The following is a 20,275-nucleotide window of genomic DNA, read 5'->3' on the forward strand; positions in this document are numbered from 1 at the left end:
GACATAAACTTTCAATTCTGAAGCAGGCAGTTAGAAGATGTCCAGAGGATCCCTTTGTATTTCCTAATAGCACAAAGATACCTTTAATTTAGGATGAGCATTGATTATGTTCTGAATCAGAGATCGTGCTCATTCCCAAAAGGATTTAATGGTCGATGACTATGGATTTTGTTGCTTATCAAGATGAGGGATGTCCATGCTGGGAAATTGCTCTTTTGGCCACCCAATGTCACCATCAACACTCTCAATATAGGCCAGATGCAGAATAAACCTGCCACTACTTTGCCTAGAAATACACCTAAATCCTGACCTCAAGACTGCACTCCTCGTGTGAATTGTTCCGTTTTCACACTGGATATTGGCATTATATTGCTAGTCTGTGGAAAGTCACGTGTTGTGCGGGCACAGCCACTGCAAAGCTGCATCAGCTTGACTCAGTTGGTAGCACATTCACCTCTGAGCCAGAAACCATGGGTTCAAGCCTCACATAATCTAGGCTGATCTGTCAATGCAGTACTGAGGGAGTACTGCGCTGTTGGAATTGTCATCTTTCAGATGAGACATTGAACTGAGTCCTGTCTGCCTGTTCCAGTAGATGTTAAAAATCTGGGACATTTTTTGATGATGAACAGAGGGGTCCTCCTGGTGTCTGGGTCAACATTCCTCCCTCAACCAACACCACCAAAACAGATGAACTCATCACTCATTTCTGTTTGTGGGACCTTGCTGTGTACAAATTGGCTGCTGCATTTGCCTACATAATAGTGACTGCACTTCAAAATGAATTCATTAGCTGTGAAGAATTTTGGGATGTCCTGAGGATATGATAAGGTGCTATAAAAATGTAATTTCTTTCTTTCACACATAGTTGATAGTGCTTAACTGCATTGCACAACAAAAGAGATTTCCATCTCTGAAGCTGGGGCTGGATTTTTAACCAATCGCAGCTCCCAGGACCTTAGCCTCTAAATGTCAGTTTTCCCTGAGCATTGGCAGGAATATAAATCGGGATTTCAGTTCATTGACAGTTTTTTTTATTACACATGGGAAATGCAAAACAGAAAGTATTTTCATTGAGATTATTTTTTCCAGTGTTTCTTTGTGGGTCGCACAGGAGTAATAATATAAATATTATCATGGAATTTTATGGCACAGAAGGAGGCCATTCGGCCCATCGTGCTTGTGCGAGTTTTTGAACGAGCTCTCCAATTAGCCCCACTCCACCGCTCTTTCCCCACAGCCCTGAAAATGTTTCCTTTTCAATATTTCTCCAATTCCCTTTTGAAAGTTACTACAGGTAGACTATCCTTTATCCGAAAACCTCGGGACCAGCCGTGTTTTGGTTTTCGGAAAATTTCGGATTTCAGGAGGTATTTTATAAGACTGGGAAATTTGTCGGGGGTGGGGGTCGGCGGGGGGTGGGGTCGGCGGGGGGGTCGGCGGGGGGTCGGCGGGGGGGTCGGCGGGGGGTCGGGGGCGGGGGTCGGGGTCGGCGGGGGGCGGCGGGGGGTCGGGGGTGGGTGTCGGCGGGGGTCGGGGTCGGCGGGGGGTTGGCGGGGGAGTCGGAGGGGGGTCGGGGTCGGCGGGGGGTCGGCGTGGGGGTCGGCGGGGTGGGGGTCGGCGGGGGGTCGGCGGGGGGAGCGTAAGTCGTGCGCCACTCTGGTCATGTCGTGCGCACGACTTACGCTGAACGAAAAAACTTTCGGTTTTTAGAGGTTTTCGGTTTTCGGAAGTTCGGATAAAGGATAGTCTACCTGTATTGAATCTGCTTCCACCGTCCTTTCAGGCAGCGCATTCCAGATCACAACAACTCGCTGTGTAAAAACATTCTCCTCATCTCCCCTCTGGTTCCTGACCCTCCTGCCACTGGAAACAGTTTCTCCTTAGTTACTCTATCAAAACCCCTCATGATTTTGAACACCTCTGTTAAATCTCCCCCTATCCCTCTCTGCTCTAAGGAGCACAATCTCAGCTTCTCTAATCTTTTCACACAACTGAAGTCCCTCAACCCTGATATTGTGTAAACTTAACCTGAATTTCTCTTAATAGGTTGCATTGCCTCAATCATTCTGTATGCAGTAACATTACAACAGATTTACCGTGCATTGCAGTACGCTACCATAGGCAGTAATGCAGCACATGTGGTAAAGAAAGGTACTTTACTGTATATTCAATCAAGCTAGGTAATAGTATTGCACATTGATTTTTAAAAATTAACACAATTAGCATTTATATCTGATTAAAATAAGTTGGTCTGCTATTTTATGTGCTTTTGAGCATACTGAACATTATCTGTTACAGCTCCCACATTATTGTTCTGTCACTTTAAAACAAATACTAAGTAGGAATCTGCTGTGAGTTAAACAACCACAAAGCTTCATTATCCTTCACAATGTCACAATACCCAATGTTTTGTGGTAGGCTAAACAACGGATAATATTTTCCAAAATGATCCAGAATCCTTTTCTATCGTACATTTGGTTTTACATGGAGTGCTAACAGTTTTAGCATTATTTGAAATTTCACTCCATACAAAAATATTACTAATTATCGGTTGGAACAAGATAAGCATATATTAAAGAATGCAGGATCCAGAGAATACAAAACAAATGATGAAAGTTCCACATATCTGTAAAAGAAAAGAATCAGGCTTGACTGTGTTACTCCCCACAGTCAAATTGCCTGTCAGCACTAACTATCCAATGGCTACTTGAATGAGTGAGGAAGGCAAATGGTATGCTGGCCTTCATTACAGGAGGATTTCAGTACGGGAGTAAAGAAGTCTTACTCCAATTATATAGGGCCTTGGTGAGACCACACCTGGAGTACTGTGTACAATTTTGGTCTCCTTACCTAAGGAAGGATATACGTTCTGCCTTATAATTGCAGGAGTTTCGTTTTGTTGCCGCCAGTAGGTGGCAGTAAATGGAAATGGCCAGTAGGGTCACTCAACAGGAAGTAGTATAGTGATAGCAAACAAAGAGGTCACACCAGCATGGAGCGTGCTGCAAGTTAATCCGCTGTAATCTTACATTGTTACGCCTTCGAAAGCATTGCCTTTTTATTCCAACCCAATGCAACTGATTTGTATTGTTTCATTGACCTCATGCAAGTGTGGCATTATTAAACACCGGAGCTTGGACGCTACATCCTGACTCCCATGTCGTTATTGAAAGGAGTTTGGCTGGCTGTCTAACTGCATACAGACACATACACGTAGGGAGGACAGTACAGTAAAAAGGCAAGCCATCAGCTGGTGCAACAAGCAACATTCGCAGTGCAGCACGGTGCAACCATGGACGGCAAAAGCTTCCAAGACGAGCAGAGATCTGTGACCAGCTCAAGAAGTACACGCTCATCTAGATCATCAACAGCCAGTGTAGCAGCAGCTAGAGCCTGGGCTAAAGCTAAAGCGGCACAGGCTCGCGTGACCTTTGCTAAACAGGAAATGGCTGTGAAGAAAGAGAAGGTCCGACTACAAGCAGAGGCTGCTACATTGGAGAAAGAGAAGGTCCGACTACAAGCAGAGGCTGCTACATTGGAGAAAGAGAAGGTCCGACTACAAGCAGAGGCTGCTACATTGGACGCCACGCTGGAGGCACTACACATTGAGAAAGAAGCAGCTGCCGCTACTGCTGAGGCGGAGATATGGGAAGCGGCACTAGAAGCAGAGGTGGGAGAGCACCACAGCATTGCTCGTCCTGCATCACCTCAAAGCACTGAGAGGCGGACAAGCGACTATGTCCAGGAGCAGGCTAAGATACGCACAGACATCTCCTCCTTCCCAAACTTTGAACCATTGCACGAGAACACGGAATTGCCATCACCAGCCCAACATGAGGTCACTCAGGTGGATCATTCACGCTACACTGATGATGACCCCTTCCTTGTTATTGACGACTGGTCACATGAAGGAGAGTTTGCAGTGCTCCTGAAGAAACCTGTGCCTCAATCCGCCACTCCCAACCACTTGGAAGGTACTCATGCCAAAATTGCACACATCAAAAAAGAACCCTTTTTAAAGGCTAGAAAAGGTCACCCGGCATGGCAGTCTCCCATCCAATCGCAGCCCTTCCGATGCGATCATACTCTGGAAACCCATGCACAGACTCCTAATATGACAGGTATTGCCCAATATTTGGCACGTAGAGAACTTGTAAGGACAGGTCTCACAAAATGTGACGACAAGCCAGAGAGTTTTAGAGCATGGCAGTCGTCCTTCCTTAATGCCACTGGCGGCTTGAGCCTGAGTGCTAGTGAGGAGTTGGATTTATTGTCATCATGGCTGGGCAAAGAATCGTCAGAACATGCCCGTAGGATCCGGTTTGTGTACACAAATGACCCAAGCACAGCCCTTAGAATGGTCTGGGCAAGACTCAGGGAGTGTTACTGCGCTCCTGAGGTGAGAGAGAAAGCTCTCTTCAGTAAACTGGAAAACTTTCCTAAAATAGGGAACAGAGACTACCTTAAGCTTAGAGAACTTGGAGACCTTTTAATGGAGTTACTGGCAGCCAAAACAGACGGATACTTACCTGGGCTCTCCTATTTAGATACTGCTCGTGGCATCAACCCAATAGTGGAGAAGTTGCCCCACCCTCTCCAAGAAAAATGGATCAACGTAGGCTCAAAATTCAAAGAAGACAACCACATGTGGTTTCCCCCATTTTCCTTCTTTGTGAACTTTATCTGCAGAGAGGCCAGAATTAGAAATGATCCAAGCTTTGCCGTGTCCAGCTACTTTAGTGGACCTTCAAAGTATGAGAAGCCCATGTCAAAGTATGTAGGCACAAGAATGCCTATATCTGTGCATAAGACGGATGTCACTGCAAAGACCGACATCAGCATAGATGCAGCAAAGAATGAAGATGATCCCGGAAAACACTGCCCCATCCATCATAAGCCTCATCCACTCGCAAAATGTAGAGGCTTCAGAAACAAGACCATAGATGAACGCAGATCCTACCTCAAAGATAATAATGGGATATGTTTTAGGTGTTGCGCCTCCGTTTCCCACACTGCAAGAGACTGTAGGATAGCGTTGCGATGCAGGGAGTGTGAGAGTGACCGCCACAGTACAGCTATGCACCCAGGTCCTACCCCCACAACGGAAAAGCCAACCATCAAAGACTCTGAGCCCGGAGACGAGAGAAAGGGAACCCTTACCACTGCACCAACGGTGAGCTCCATATGCACTGAGGTGTGTGGCCAAGGCCTCACAGGATGATCGTGTTCCAAAATATGCCTAGCAAGAGTCTACCCACAAGGACAGCACGACCACTCAGTTAACATGTACGCAATACTTGATGACCAAAGTAACCGGTCACTCGCACGGTCAGACTTTTTTGACATATTTGGTGTCGAGAGTAGCCCAGCCCCTTACTCACTGAGAACCTGTGCCGGACTCTTGGAGATGGCAGGAAGGAAAGCAGATGGGTTCTGTGCCGAGGCAGTGAGTGAAGGGGTGAGCATAGACTTACCGCCACTGATAGAGTGCAGTGAAATCCCGAACAACCGATCGGAGATACCAACGCCTGAGACAGCACTTCACCATGCCCACCTAAAGCCCATAGCATCACGCATCCCAGCATTGGATCCAAAGGCCCAGATTCTCCTCCTGCTCGGGAGAGATGTGGTGAGGGTGCATAAGGTGAGAGAGCAAGTTAACGGACCACACGATACCCCCTTTGCCCAAAGACTCGACTTAGGCTGGGTGCTCGTGGGAGAAGTGTGCCTAGGCCAAGCTCACAAGCCCCACGTAAGCACCTTTAAGACCAACGTGCTAGAAAGCGGACGACCCTCTTTCCTCACTCCCTGCCCAAGTCACATCCACCTGAAAGAGAGAGCGAGCTACGGCGGGGAGCAACAAGGTGATTTCTCTCACACAGCATGGGGGTGCTCGGCTGACACCAGAGCTGTCGACAAACTGGGGCACACCGTGTTTGAAAAGGCAAAAGATGACAACAAAGGTGCTCTCTCCTTCGAAGACGAAGCTTTCATGAATATTATGGAGAAAGAATTTCACAAAGATGAGGTGAACAGCTGGGTTGCGCCTCTCCCCTTCAAGGTACCCCGGCTTCTTCTGCCTAACAATCGGGATCAGGCACTGTCGCGCCTCGCATCACTGCGGCGCACATTAGATAGAAAGCCCGAAATGAAGGAACAGTTCATTGCCTTCATGGAAAAGGTTTTCGAGAGTAACCATGCTGAATTAGCACCTCCACTCAAAGAAGAAGAGTGCTGGTATCTCCCGATTTTTGGAGTTTATCACCCCCAGAAGCCTAGTCAAATAAGAGTAGTTTTCGACTCCAGCGCTCAGCACTGTGGCATCTCACTCAACAATGTTCTGCTCACGGGTCCAGACCTAAACAACACCCTCCTTGGCGTGCTGATTCGCTTTAGGAAAGAGCTCGTAGCAGTAACCGCAGACATCCAACAGATGTTCTATTGCTTTGTGGTGAGAGAGGGCCATAGGAATTATCTGAGGTTCTTCTGGTATCGCGACAACAACATGTCAAAGGACATCACTGAATACAGGATGCGGGTCCACGTTTTTGGTAACAGCCCCTCCCCTGCAGTCTCCATCTATGGGCTCAGAAGTGCAGCCAAAGAGGGAGAGCACGAGCATGGAAAAGATACAAGACAGTTTGTGGAGAGACATTTTTACGCGAATGACGGCCTCATCAGAATTGGAGGACGGCTGACGCATGCAGAACTGAGCTTGCAAGAAAGGAGTCCTGTTGTCCTGCCACATCAAAGCCACATCACAACATTGCTCACAAGACACCACCATGAACTGATAGAACACCAGGGCCGCCAGTTCACTGAGGGAGCCATTCGAGCAGCCGGCTTGTGGATTGTCAGCGGCAAACGGTTGATTGGATCTGTCTTACACCAATGCGTCACATGCAGAAAGCTCAGGTGGAGAACGGAGGAGCAGAAGATGGCTGATCTGCCTCCGGAATGACTTAGTTCATCGCCACCATTTTCATACGTCGGCCTGGATGTTTCTGGCCCTTGGACTATCACTACTCGCCACACCAGAGGAGGCGCCGCTCATCGCAAACGCTGGGCTATGCTATTCACTTGTATGAGCACAAGAGCTGTGCATATAGAAGTGATTGAGTCCATGGACACGTCCAGCTGCATTAATGCATTACGAAGATTCTTCGCCATCCGCGGGCCAGCAAAGCAGTTAAGATCCGACTGTGGAACAAATTTCATTGGAGCCTGTCGAGAGCTAGAGTTAGGGAATGAACACAACCAAAGGCCAAGCATCCTGACATACCTCAGCCAGCAAGGTTGCACATGGGAATTTAATCCTCGACTTGCTTCACACATGGGTGGTGCGTGGGAGCGCATGATTGGAGTGTCGTGGCGCATTCTGGACTCAATGTTGCGACAGAACAGACCACCTCAGCTGACGCACAAAGTGTTGTGCACCTTCATGGCTGAAGTATCAGCAATCATTAATGCGAGGCCCCTTGTTCCTGTTTCTTCCGATCCAGATTCACCATTCCTCTAAACTCCAAACATGTTACTCACACAGAAGGGCTGTGTACCCACTCCTCCTGGAGACTTCACTGACAAAGACCTCCTGAAGAGCCAGTGGAGAAGAGTACAAGCCTTGGCCAGTAAGTTCTGGAGCCGCTGGCGCACCGAGTACCTTCCCACTTTGCAAAGCCGGCGGAAGTGGAACGAGGCTCGTCGGAGTCTCTGAGAAGGTGACATCGTCTTACTGAAAGAAAGCCAAGTATCCCGCAATGAGTGGCCTATGGGTCGTGTCACCTCTGTCTTCCCCAGCAAAGACGACAGGGTGCAAAAGATAGAGGTGAAGGCCACTGTTCAAGGGACGGTCAAAAAGTTCTTCAGACCCATCTCAGAGGTCATACTCCTCTTACCTAAGGAGGACTGAGTGTTATTGATTCCACAGTTCTGTATGTTTTATAAGTAGTGGCATCTAATAGACGCCAAGCGGGGAGTGTTCTGCCTTATAATTGCAGGAGTTTCGTTTTGTTGCCACCAGTAGGTGGCAGTAAATGGAAATGGCCAGTAGGGTCACTCAACAGGAAGTAGTATAGTGATAGCAAACAAAGAGGTCACACCAGCATGGAGCGTGCTGCAAGTTAATCCGCTGTAATCTTACATTGTTACGCCTTCGAAAGCATTGCCTGTGTGTTGAATGGTTTCATTACATATTCATGTTTAGATGTTAGTTATATCTCATGTATGTAACAAGGTGCATTTCTTTCTTTTTTCTTTCTCAGTTTTACTCCAACCCAATGCAACTGATTTGTATTATTTCATTGACCTCATGCAAGTGTGGCATTATTAAACACCGGAGCTTGGACGCTACATCCTGACTCCCATGTCGTTATTGAAAGGAGTTTGGCTGGCTGTCTAACTGCGTACAGACACATACACGTAGGGAGGACAGTACAATATACTTGCCATAGAGGGAGTGCAACAAAGGTTCACGAGATTGATTCCTGGGATGGCAGGACTGTCATATGAGAAGAGATTGAGTAAACTAGGCCTGTATTCTCTTGAATTCAGAATATTGAGAGGGGATCTCATTGAAGCATACAAAATTATTACAGGGCTTGATAGGGTGGATGCTGGGAGAGTGTTGCCCTTTGCTGGCGACTCTAGAACCAGGGGCCACAGCCTCAGGATAAAGGGTAGGCCATTCAGGACTGAGATAAGAAATTTCTTCACACAGAGGGTGGTGAATCTTTGGAATTCTCTACCCCAGAGGGCTGTGAAGGCTCAGTCATTGGGTATATTCAAAACAGAAGTCGCTAGATTTCTGACTAGTAAGGGCATCAAGGGATATGGCGATAAGGCCGGTGAATGGAGTTGAGGCAGAAGATCAGCCATGATCTCATTGAATGGCGGAGCAGGCTCGAAGGGCCGAATGGCCGACTCCTGCTCCTATTTCTTATGTTCTTACGCTAGTGCATGAGTCAGGAAAGGAAAAGAGGGTAGGAAGAAAATATTCACATTACTATTTATTCAGAACTGTAACTCATATCTATTAGATGCCCAGTTTGGTAAATCAAGTGCCCTGGAAACCATCACCATAAAGAAAATCTCTGTGCCTTTAGCCGACTCTCTTCTACCTCCCAGTCCATTTCATGTGTGACGTGCCTTGGGCTGTTTGATTACATGAAAGGCATTACACAAATGCAACTTGTTGTTATTGAGTTAAGATACTACATTATCCCAATGGGCACTCGAGATTGCCCACACAATGCCACCAGGTTTGATATCAATGACCCGCAGAGAGGACTGACTACCTGACACAATCCCTGACTACCTGGATGAGGATAGCTAGTTGTAGATTCATCAGAACAACCTGCTCAATTTACTTGCTTGCTCTGATGCAAGAACTTCTGCCATTGTGCAAGCAGACTGTAGAAATCAATAAACTACTCTGCGGACCAACTCCCTGTCTCTCACTCCCTGACTCTGAGGTGGGAGGAGTTGAAGTGAGGACTTCTGGCCCTCTTTGGCTAACATAATGATGTGTGCGATTTAGGTGGCACTTTGGATAACTGCAGCTTTTTTTGTTAACGTCCTGTGAAGGATCTGGTTTGGACGCGATTGTTGTATCTATGCTTTAATGCGTTCAATCAAGCATGTAGATACGTCGAATTAAATCAGAGTCAGGCAGACAGGCTTATAACTGTGATCTTTACTTTATTCCTAAAATGGCTGACTGCAGCTTTCCCGGGTAATTCCCATAATGCAATGCACATTACATTACCGTATTAACTGGTGTTAAACTCGCACATTGCATTACCGTATTGACTGGTGTCAAACTCGCAATCAATACACGACATCCCCCTTTTCCTTGGAAACAAACTTGCAGTTTACAAACAGTTGCTTACAATAACACTGCATAACTTATTTGGTTTATAGGCCTAGAAATTCAGTTGGCGCCGCGCCAGGGCTTTAGCGCCGGAAAGTTAGCGCCGGCGCTAAGTCCCCCTGCGCGCGCCAAAAATTCAGTAGCGCTGCGCCCAAACGGCTGCCGGCGCTACTGAAGGGTGTTTGCGCCTGAAAATGGGTGCTACCTGCCGCATTGCGGCGCTATTCCGGCGCTGCGGCGCCCGAAGCGGTGCGGCAGGCTCGGGAAGTGCAGGCCTCCTCCTTCAGTTAAGGAGGAGCTGCCTGCACCCGCCCGCTGGCCGGTAAAATCTTCACAAAAATGAGCCCGGCACCTCGGGGAAGTGCCGGGCTCGCAGCCCAGAAGCATCTGTTCCGCGGGGGGGGGGTGGAGGAGTCCGGGGAGGGAGGTGCGGGCAGGCGGCCGGCGGGAAAGCGGCCGGCCGCCGCGCGACCTTAATGCGCCGGCGCAAACTCCTGTAAGACTCGGTTGCCAGAGTCTTAGTTGCGGCTGCCACGGGCGAGGCGGCCGCAACTCAATTTCGGCGCTGGGGCCCGTCACCACGGCAACCGGGACGCTGCGCACACCGATGACGTCATCGGTGCCGGCGCAGCGCAACCGGTCTACCGCCGATGGTAGGGCCCCAGGGAATTTCTGAACCGGCTGTAAGTCCAGCGCAATGACCTCTAGCGCCGCAAAATGGGCGCAAAGCCCACTCAATTTCTAGGCCATAAACTTTTTACAAACTTGTGTCTTACCGCACAACTAAATAATTCCCAGGTTTAAACATTTAACATCACCCATGCAGTTGTCACACAGTTTATGTTGTGACATAATCAGACAGTCTTTGGGGTTTTCTTTTAACCCTTTGAGGTCTGGCTGTATTGGGTATGTCTGACATGTTGGTGTCAGTGGATATTGCCTGTGTCACAGTGGTATGTGTGTCAGGGTCTACTATACTGTCCTCAGTCCCTTGTGTTTCCTCCTGCTCATGGAGTGTCTCCTTTGGTCCATTGGTTCTGTATTTCTTCACAAACATAGTGTTTCTCGAGTAGCGTGCTCCTTCTGGAAATTCCACTACTACTTGACTCCCTGTTTTACTCAAAACTTTGTGCGGTGTGGCATTAAAAGGAGTGGTGAACTTGTCCACTTTGTCCTGCCGTACCAGCACCGTGTCGCCAACTTCCACCTCCGAGTATTGTGTTCTCCGCTGTTCATCTGCGTACAGTTTGGACTTGCCTTTTTGTTCTGCGTCCTGGTCATGTACTTCCATGTCTGCGCGCGACTCTGTGATGCCTGGCAGCTTTCCTCTCATTTTCCGTTTAAAGAGCAGCTCTGCCGGGCTCTTTCCTGTTGTGGCATGGTCAATGCTCCTGTACACAGTCACATATTTTCTAAGTTCACGTTTCCAATCTAGTCCTTCTGACTGAGCAATTCTGATTCTCTTCATCAGTGATGCATTCTGGAGCTCGATTTCTCCGTTAGCCTGAGCCCATTTTGCTGTCGTTTTCAGGTGTTTGATCCCGTTGTTGTCACAGTATTCTTTGAATAATTCAGATCTGAATTGGGGACCATTATCAGATTTGCGGGTGATTGGCAAATCATGACGGCTGAAGATTGACTCTAAACTATCAATAACCTTCTCTGTTGTTGTGGAGGTCATGATGTCGTATTCATAGTAGCGACTATAATAATCAACTACCACAAGAATGGAGTGGTTGGATGGCAAGGGTCCCAGTAAGTTTATAGCTACATCCTGCCAGGGGCCCTCCGGTAATGGTGTTGGTCTCAACGGTTCAGGTGGGTCGGGTCTGGCTACTATCTGACAGCCGTGGCATGCTTTACAGTGTTTTTCAGCTGCCTTGTCCATGCCAGGCCACCAAACCTTGGTTCTGAGATGTTGCTTTGTTCCAACTATTCCCAAGTGTCCTTCATATGCTAACACCAGGGCTCGTGCGTGTAACACTGTGGGTAGCACAATGCGTGTTCCCTGAAGAACTAGGTACCCCACTACGCACAGCTCGTTTGAAATTGCTGCATAAACTTTACAGTTCTCAAAATGTCCATTTGTGATTGCCTTCCGTACCTCAATCGGCTCTGGGTCTCTAGTAGTGAGTGCTTTTGGTGTCGCATTCACAGCTACAAATCTCACGTATTCATCTGAGCCATGAGAATGTCTCTCCTGTTTTGCTGTCTCCCCCAGCAATCGTGACAGTGGGTCTGCAATGTTTTGCTTGCCTGGAATGTGTATCACTTTAAAATCGTACGGCTGTAATCTAAGTACCCATCTCTCTATATGGGCTCAGGGTTTGGAGTGTGGGCTGTATATCACTTGTAATGGCTTATGGTCAGTTACCAAATTAAATTTTCGGCCATACACATATGGATGCAGCCTCTCACAAGCCATACAAGAGCTAAGGCCTCTCTCTCTGTTTGAGAGTATTTCCTCTCATAGTCTGTTAAACTACGACTTACATAGCATATTGGCACCTCTTGTCCCTGTTGGTCCCGGACTAGTACTGCGCCTAAACCTACAGGACTGGCATCTGCTATCACCTTGGTTGGTGCGTCCTTATCAAAATTAGTGCCTGACAATAAGTAAGGCGTAATTCCTCGTTTTCTGGTTGTCTGTGTTTTTGGTTTGATATCTTTCTGAGTTTTTTCCTCATGTTATGGCAGTCTGAATCAAACAATTTTTTGTGGTTTCTCCTTCCCTCTCTGCCTCTCTCTCCTTCCCTCTCTCTCTCTGTCTCCTTCCCTCTCTCTCTCCCTCCCTCTCTCTCTCTCTCTCTGTCTCTCTCTCCTTCCCTCTCTCTCTCCTTCCCTCTCTCTCTCTCTCTCCTTCCCTCTCTCTCTCTCCCTCCTTCCCTCTCTCTCTCTCTGTCTCTCTCTCCTTCCCTCTCTCTCACCTTCCCTCTCTCTCTCTCTCTCTCCTTCCCTCTCTGTCTCTCTCTCCTTCCCTCTCTCTCTGTCTCCTTCCCTCTCTCTCTCCTTCCCTCTCTCTCTCTCTCCTTCCCTCTCTCTCTCTCCTTCCCTCTCTCTCTCTCCTCTCCCCTCTCTCTCTCTCTCTCTTTCCCTCTCTCTCTCTTTCTCCTTCCCACACAGACAGACAGACAGACAAACTCATTTATATATATACTAGCTGGGGGAGCCCGGCTTTGCCAGGGCTGTTTTGGGCCGGGCGGTTTAAATCGAGTCCCAGGCTTTGGGGCCTCTCTGTGTCCCTCTGTGAATCTGCTGCCGGGCAACATTTTAAATCGAGTCCCAGGCTTTTGGGCCCTGTCTCTGTGTCCCTCTCTCAATCTGCTGCCGGGCAACATTTCTACCTCTTAATACCTTGAAAGATGAAAGTGAAAGTACTTATAAAACGTTTTTGGTAAATCTTATGTTATTTTTAAAAGAGATACTAACTTTTTCGAAGCTGGATTAGCAGATTTTGAGCTGGAAGTAAATGGGGTTTTTAGCTTGAGGCAATGGCTGCCAGATCCCTGAGATGAAAATGATTAGTCCCGCCCACAGACGCAGCGATTGGCCAACCATCAGGCGACTGAACTGTAGGATTGGTCAGTCGTGCCGGCACAGGATTGGTCGACCTTGACGTCAGTCAATCAATGCTACTTAGCAGATAATGAGTTTAATTTTGAAGGTTTTTTGCATAATGTGCGAACAATTTTTGTCCGGCCGAAACGTAAATACGCTTAGGACGGTTCTGGAATCGTCAGCTTTCTTTCGACGTAACGCACGTGTAGGTACGCTCTATAACTTTCGAGTTAATTCAAGACAGACAGACAGACGGAATGACAGACAGAAGTATCCTTTTATATAAATAAGATAGATAGATAAAATATATAAAAATTATTTCTACTTTTCATAACAACATGCCCTCAAAAAACCCTCGGCACTGCCGGGCACTCCAGCTAGTATTCTATATATCTATCTCTATATATAAAAGGATCGTGGTGTCTGTCTGTCTGTCTGTCTGTCTGTCTGTCTATCTGTCTGTCTGTCTGGGGCATCACTCAAAAGTTATAGAGCGTAACTACACATATGTTATATCAAAAGAAAGCTTATGATTAGGGGAGTCTCATAGGTGTATTTACTTTTTGGTCAGACAAAAATTGTTCGGACAGTATACAAAAAACTTTAAAAAACGGACAAAATCCGCTCATTAGCGGTTGACCAATCCTACCGCTCATTAGCGTTGAGTGACGCGATGGTTGATCAATTGGGGGGCGTTTCATGGCGTTTGTGGGCAGGGCCTAATCCTTCAAACTGCAAGTGGGAGCTGAGCTGAGGTGAGTGGCGGCCATTAAAGACCGGCCGGGCCTGAAGCTAAAAAAATGGTAATGGAGGTGAGGAAATTGTTGATTCATTAATATTGATTCAGGAATTTCTCTCTCTCTCTCTCTCCTTCCCCCCCACTCTCTCTCTCTCTCTCTCCTTCCCGCCCTCTCTCTCTCTCTCTCTCCCGAAGCGGGAGCTCAGCTGAGGTGAGTCGCGGCCCGAGAGCCCGGCTGGGCCTGAAGCGCTAGGCCGAGCACGGTCACCGCGGCCTGCCTCTAAGTCCTTCTCCACCCCTCTCTCTCTCTCTCTCTTTCCCCCCTCTCTCTCTCTCTCTCCTCTTCCCTCTCTCTCTCTCTCTCCCCTTCCCTCTCTCCTTCCTTCCCCCTCTCTCTCTTGCCATTAGTGCGGGACCGGGAAAACCGGGGCTTTCCAACGAGCCATCCCCGACCTAAATCGGACACAGGAGTCCAGAGCGAAAGGCCTTCCACTGCCACCCGTCCAACCGGGTCAAAGGCTCGCCTGGATAAACATGAGGAACCCCGGGCTCGCTTCTGAGCGATGGGCATCCGGCCTCCGGTATTGGATATACTCCGTTCTGGTACCGAGGTGAGTCGGAGGGAGAGGGAGAGAGGGGTAGAGGGAGAGAGGCAGAGGGGAGGGAGGGAGAGAGAGGGAGGGAGAGAGAGAGGGACAGGGAGAGAGAGGGGCAGGGAGAGAGAGGGGGGAGAGAGAGAGCGGCAGGGAGAGAGAGGGGGACGGAGCGAGAGAGGGTGAGGGAGGGAGAGAGAGAGGGGCAGGGAGAGAGGGGGAGGGAGAGAGAGAGGGTGAGGGAGGGAAAGAGTGAAGGGGTGGGAGAGGGAGGGAGAGCTCACCTTCTTCCTTCCTTCGGCCACCGCAATTCAAACTTCCCGCCGACCTCACAAAATGGCGACCGCCCTTCTTCACCCGCCAGGCTCTGAGTCCAGCCCCTTCCCCAGGGTGTCTTCCTCTCTTCTCTATCTCCTTCCCTCACTCTCTCCTTCCCTCTCTCTCTCTCTCCTTCCCTCTCTCTCTCTCTCTCCTTCCCTCTCTCTCTCTGTCTCTCACTCCTCCCATCTCTCTCTCTCTCCTTCCCTCTCTCTCTCTCCTTCCCTCTCTCTCTCTCCCTCCTTCCCTCTCTGTCTCTCTCTCCTTCCCTCTCTCTCTCTCCTTCCCTCTCTCTCTCCTTCCCTCTCTCTCTCTCTCCTTCCCTCTCTCTCTCTCTCCTTCCCTCCCTCTCTCTCTCTCTCTCTCCTTCCCTCCCTCTCTCTCTCTCTCCTTCCCTCCCTCTCTCTCTCTCTCCTTCCCTCCCTCTCTCTCTCCTTCCCTCTCCCTCTCCTCTTCCCTCTCTCTCTCTCACTCTTTCCCTCTCTCTCTCTCACTCTCTCCTTCCCACACAGACAGACAGACAGACAAACTCATTTATATATATATACTAGCTGGGGGGAGCCCGGCTTTGCCAGGGCTGTTTTGGGGCGGGCGGTTTAAATCGAGTGCCAGGCTTTGGGGCCCTGTCTGTGATCCCTGAGATGAAAACGATTAGTCCCACCCACACACACACTTAATACCTTGAAAGATGAAAGTGAAAGTACTTATAAAACGTTTTTGCTAAATCTTGTGTTATTTTTAAAAGAGATACTAACTTTCAAAGTAGTTTGAGCTGGAAGCTGAAGTCATGGCAGCACTGAAACAATGGCTGCCAGATCCTCGAGATGAAAATGATTAGTCCCGCCCACACACACACACACCGATTGGCCAACCATCAGGGGACCGTACTGTAGGATTGGTCAATCGTGACGGCACAGGATTGGTGGAACATTGACATCAGTCAATCAATGCTAAGTAGCAGATAATGAGTTTAATTTTGAAGGTTTTTTGCATAAGGCGTGAACAATTTTAGTGCGACCGAAACGTAAATACGCTTACGACCGTCCCGGATGCGTAAGCTTTCTTCGGAGGTAACGCGCACGTAGGTAGGCTCTATAACCTTCGAGCACATAGCCGGACAGATGCACACGTGAGAACAGACAGAAGGACAGGCAGAAGGACAGACAGACAGACAGAAAGAACGATCCGTTTATATATATAAGTTATAAAAATTATTTCTACTTTTCAAAACAACATGCCCTCAAAAAACCCTCGGCACCGCCGGGCACTCCAGCAAGTCTATATATATATAAAAGGATCGTGGTGTCTGTCTGCCTGTCCGGGCATCACTCAAAAGTTACAGAGCGTACCTACACATATGTTATATCAAAAGAAAGCTTATGATTAGGAGAGTGTCCGAGGCATATTTGCTTTTTAAAAACTGTTCAAAAAACGTACAAAATCCGCTAATTAGCGGTTGACCAATCAGGGGAGTGTCATAGGCATATTTACTTTTCAAAAATGTTCAAAAAATGTTCAAAATGCGCTCCACCAATCCTACCGCTCATTAGCGTTGAGTGACGTGATGGTTGACCAATCATACGGGGGAAGCGCAGCGCGTCATGGGGGGCGTTTCAGGCGGCCCGAGAGCAAGATAAACTGCCTACCCCTTCCCCGCGGTTTCAACCGCGCATCCCGAGAGCCCGGGGGAGAGGGAAACATAGAAACATAGACATAGAAGATAGGAGCAGGAGTAGGCCATTCGGTCCTTCGAGCCTGCTCCGACATTCAATGAGATCATGGCTGATCATCCAAATTCAGTACCCTGTCCCTGCCTTCTCCCCATATCCCTTGATCCCTTTAGCCTTAAGAAATATATCCAACCCTTTCTTGAATATATTTAATGAACTGGCCTCCACCACCCTCTGTGGCAGAGAATTCCACAGGTTCACCACTCTCTGGGTGAAGAAATTCCTCCTCATTTCAGTCCTAAATGGCTTACCCCTTATCCTTAGACTATGACCCCTGGTTCTGGACTCCCCGGCCATCATAAACATCCTTCCTGCATCTAGTCTGTCCAGGCCTGACAGAATTTTATAGGTTTCGATGAGATCCCCTCTCAATCTTCTAAACTCCAGTGAGTATAAGCCCAATCGACACAATCTCTCCTCATACGTCATTCCTGCCATCCCAGGTATCAGCCTGGTGAATCTTCGCTGCACTCCTTCCATGGCAAGAACATCCTTCCTCAGGGAAGGTGACCAAAACTGCACACAATACTCAAGGTGCGGTCTCACCAAGGCCCTGTACAACTGTAGCAAGACATCCTTGTTCCTGTACTCAAACCCTCTTGCTACGAAAGCCAACATACCATTTGCCTTCTTAACCACCTGCTGCACCTGCATGCTTACCTTCAGCGACTGGTGCACAAGAACACCCAGGTCTCTTTGCACTTCCCCTTCTCCCAATCTATTGCCATTCAAATAATAATCTGCCTTCCTGTTTTTGCCACCAAAGTGGATAACCTCACATTTATCCACATTATAGTGCATTTGCCATGTTTCTGCCCAATCACCCAACCTGTCCAAATCGTATTGGAGTTTCACGACATCCTCCTCACAGCTTACCCTCCCACCCAGCTTTGTGTCATCTGCAAATTTGGAGATATTACATCCAATTCCCTCGTCCAGATCATTAATATATATTGTGAACAGCTGGGGTCCTAGGACCGATCCTTGTGGTACCCCACTAGTCACTGCCTGCCACACAGAAAACGACCCATTTATTCCAACTCTTTGCTTTCTGTCCGCCAACCAGTTCTCTATCCAAGTCAATACCTTGCCCCCAATCCCATGTGCCTTAATTTTGCACGCTAATCTCTTATGTGCGACCTTATCGAAAGCCTTCTGAAAGTCCAAATACACCACATCCACTGGTTCTCCCTTATCTATTTTACCAGTTACATCCTCAAAAAATTCCAGTAGATTAGTCAAGCATGATTTACCTTTTGTAAATCCATGTTGACTTTGTCTGATCCTGTCACTGCTTTCCAAGTGCTCTGCTATTACATGTTTTGTAATAGACTCTAGCATTTTCCCCCACTACTGATGTCAGGCTTACCGGTCTATAATTCCCTGTTTTTTCTCTACCACCTTTTTTGAATCGTGGGGTAACATTAGCTACCCTCCAATCCATGGGTACTGTTCCAGAGTCTATCGAGTTCTGGAAGATGATCAGTAATGCATCTACTATTTCTAGGGCCACTTCCTTAAGTACCCTGGGATGTAGATTATCAGGCCCTGGGGATTTATCGGCCTTCAGTCCCATCAATTTTCCTAACAACATTTCCCTACAAATACTGATTTCTTTCAGTTGCACCCTTTCATCAGACCCTATGTTCCCCGGCATCTCTGGGAGGTTATTTGTGTCCTCCTTTGTGAAGACAGAACCAAAGTATGAATTTAGTTGGTCTGCCATTTCTTTCACATAGAAACATAGAAACATAGAAGATAGGAGCAGGAGTAGGCCATTCGGCCCTTTGAGCCCGCTCCTCCATTCAATGTGATCATGGCTGATCGTCCAAATTCAGTACCCTGTCCCTGCCTTCTCCCCATATCCCTTGATCCCTTCAGCCTCAAGAAACATATCCAACTCTTTCTTGAATATATTTAATGAACTGGCCTCCACCGCCCTCTGTGGCAGAGAATTCCACAGGTTCACCACTCTCTGGGTGAAGAAATTCCTCCTCATTTCAGTCCTAAATGGCTTACCCCTTATCCTTAGATTATGACCCCTGGTTCTGGACTCCCCGGCCATCAGAATCATCCTTCCTGCATCTAGTCTGTCCAGACCTGACAGAATTTTATAGGTTTCGATGAGATCCCCTCTCAATCTTCTAAACTCCAGTGAGTATAAGCCCAATCGACACAATCTCTCCTCATACGTCATTCCTGCCATCCCAGGTATCAGCCTGGTGAATCTTCGCTGCTCTCCCTCCATGGCAAGAACGTCCTTCCTCAGGTATGGTGACCAAAACTGCACACAATACTCAAGGTGCGGTCTCACCAAGGCCCTGTACAACTGCAGCAAGACATCCTTGTTCCTGTACTCGAACCCTCTTGCTACGAAGGCCAACATACCATTTGCCTTCTTAACCGCCTGCTGCACCTGCATGCTTACCTTCAGCGACTGGTGCACAAGGACACCAGGTCTCTTTGCACTTCCCCTTCTCCCAATCTATTGCCATTCAAATAATAATCTGCCTTCCTGTTTTCTTTCCCATTATAAATTCCCCTGATTCTGACTGCAAGGGACCTACGCTTGACTTCACCAATCTTTTTCTCTGCACATATGTATAAAAGCTTTTACAGTCAGTTTTTATGTTCCCTGCAAGCTTACTCTCATATTCTATTTTCCCTTTCTTAATTAATCCCTTTGTCCTCCTTTGTTGAATCCTAAACTGCTCCCAGTCCTCAGGATTATTGCTTTTTCTGGCCAATTTACATGTCGTCTCCTTTGATCTTATGCTATCCCTAATTTCCCTTGTTTGCCACGGTTGAGTCACCTTTTTGTTTTATTTTTATGCCAAACTGGGATGAACAAATTCTGTAGCTCATCCATTCGGTCTTTGAATGTTTGCCATTGCCTATCCACCGTCAACCCTTTGAGTGCCATTCCCCAATCAATCCGACCCAACTTGCTCCTCAGACCATCGTAGTTTCCTTTATTTAAATTGAGGACCCTAGTCTCTGAGTCAACTACTTCATTCTCCATCTTAATGAAGAATTCGATCATATTGTGATCACTCCGACCCAAGGGGCCTCGTACAACAAGATTGCTAATTAATCCTTTCTTGTTACATAATACCCAGTCTAAGATGGCCTGATCTTTGGTTGGTTCCTCGACATATTTGTCCAGGAAACCATCCCGTAAACACTCCAGGAATTCCTCCTCCACAGTATTGTTACTAATTTGGTTGGCCCAATCTATATGTAGATTAAAGTCACCCATGATGTCTACTGTGCCCTTATTGCACGCTTCTTTAATTTCCCTTTTAATGCATCCCCAACCTCCGCCTTACTGTTGGGAGGTCTATATACCACTCCCACTAATGTTTTTTTCCTCTTAGTATTTCTCAATTCTACCCAGATTCCACATCATCAGAGCTAATATCCTTCATTACAATTGTATTAATCCCTTCTTTAACCAGTAATGCTA

Source organism: Somniosus microcephalus, chromosome 9 (assembly GCF_052327205.1).
Source record: "Somniosus microcephalus isolate GS21.2 chromosome 9, FLI_Smic_1.0, whole genome shotgun sequence".
Classification (NCBI taxonomy): domain Eukaryota; kingdom Metazoa; phylum Chordata; class Chondrichthyes; order Squaliformes; family Somniosidae; genus Somniosus; species Somniosus microcephalus.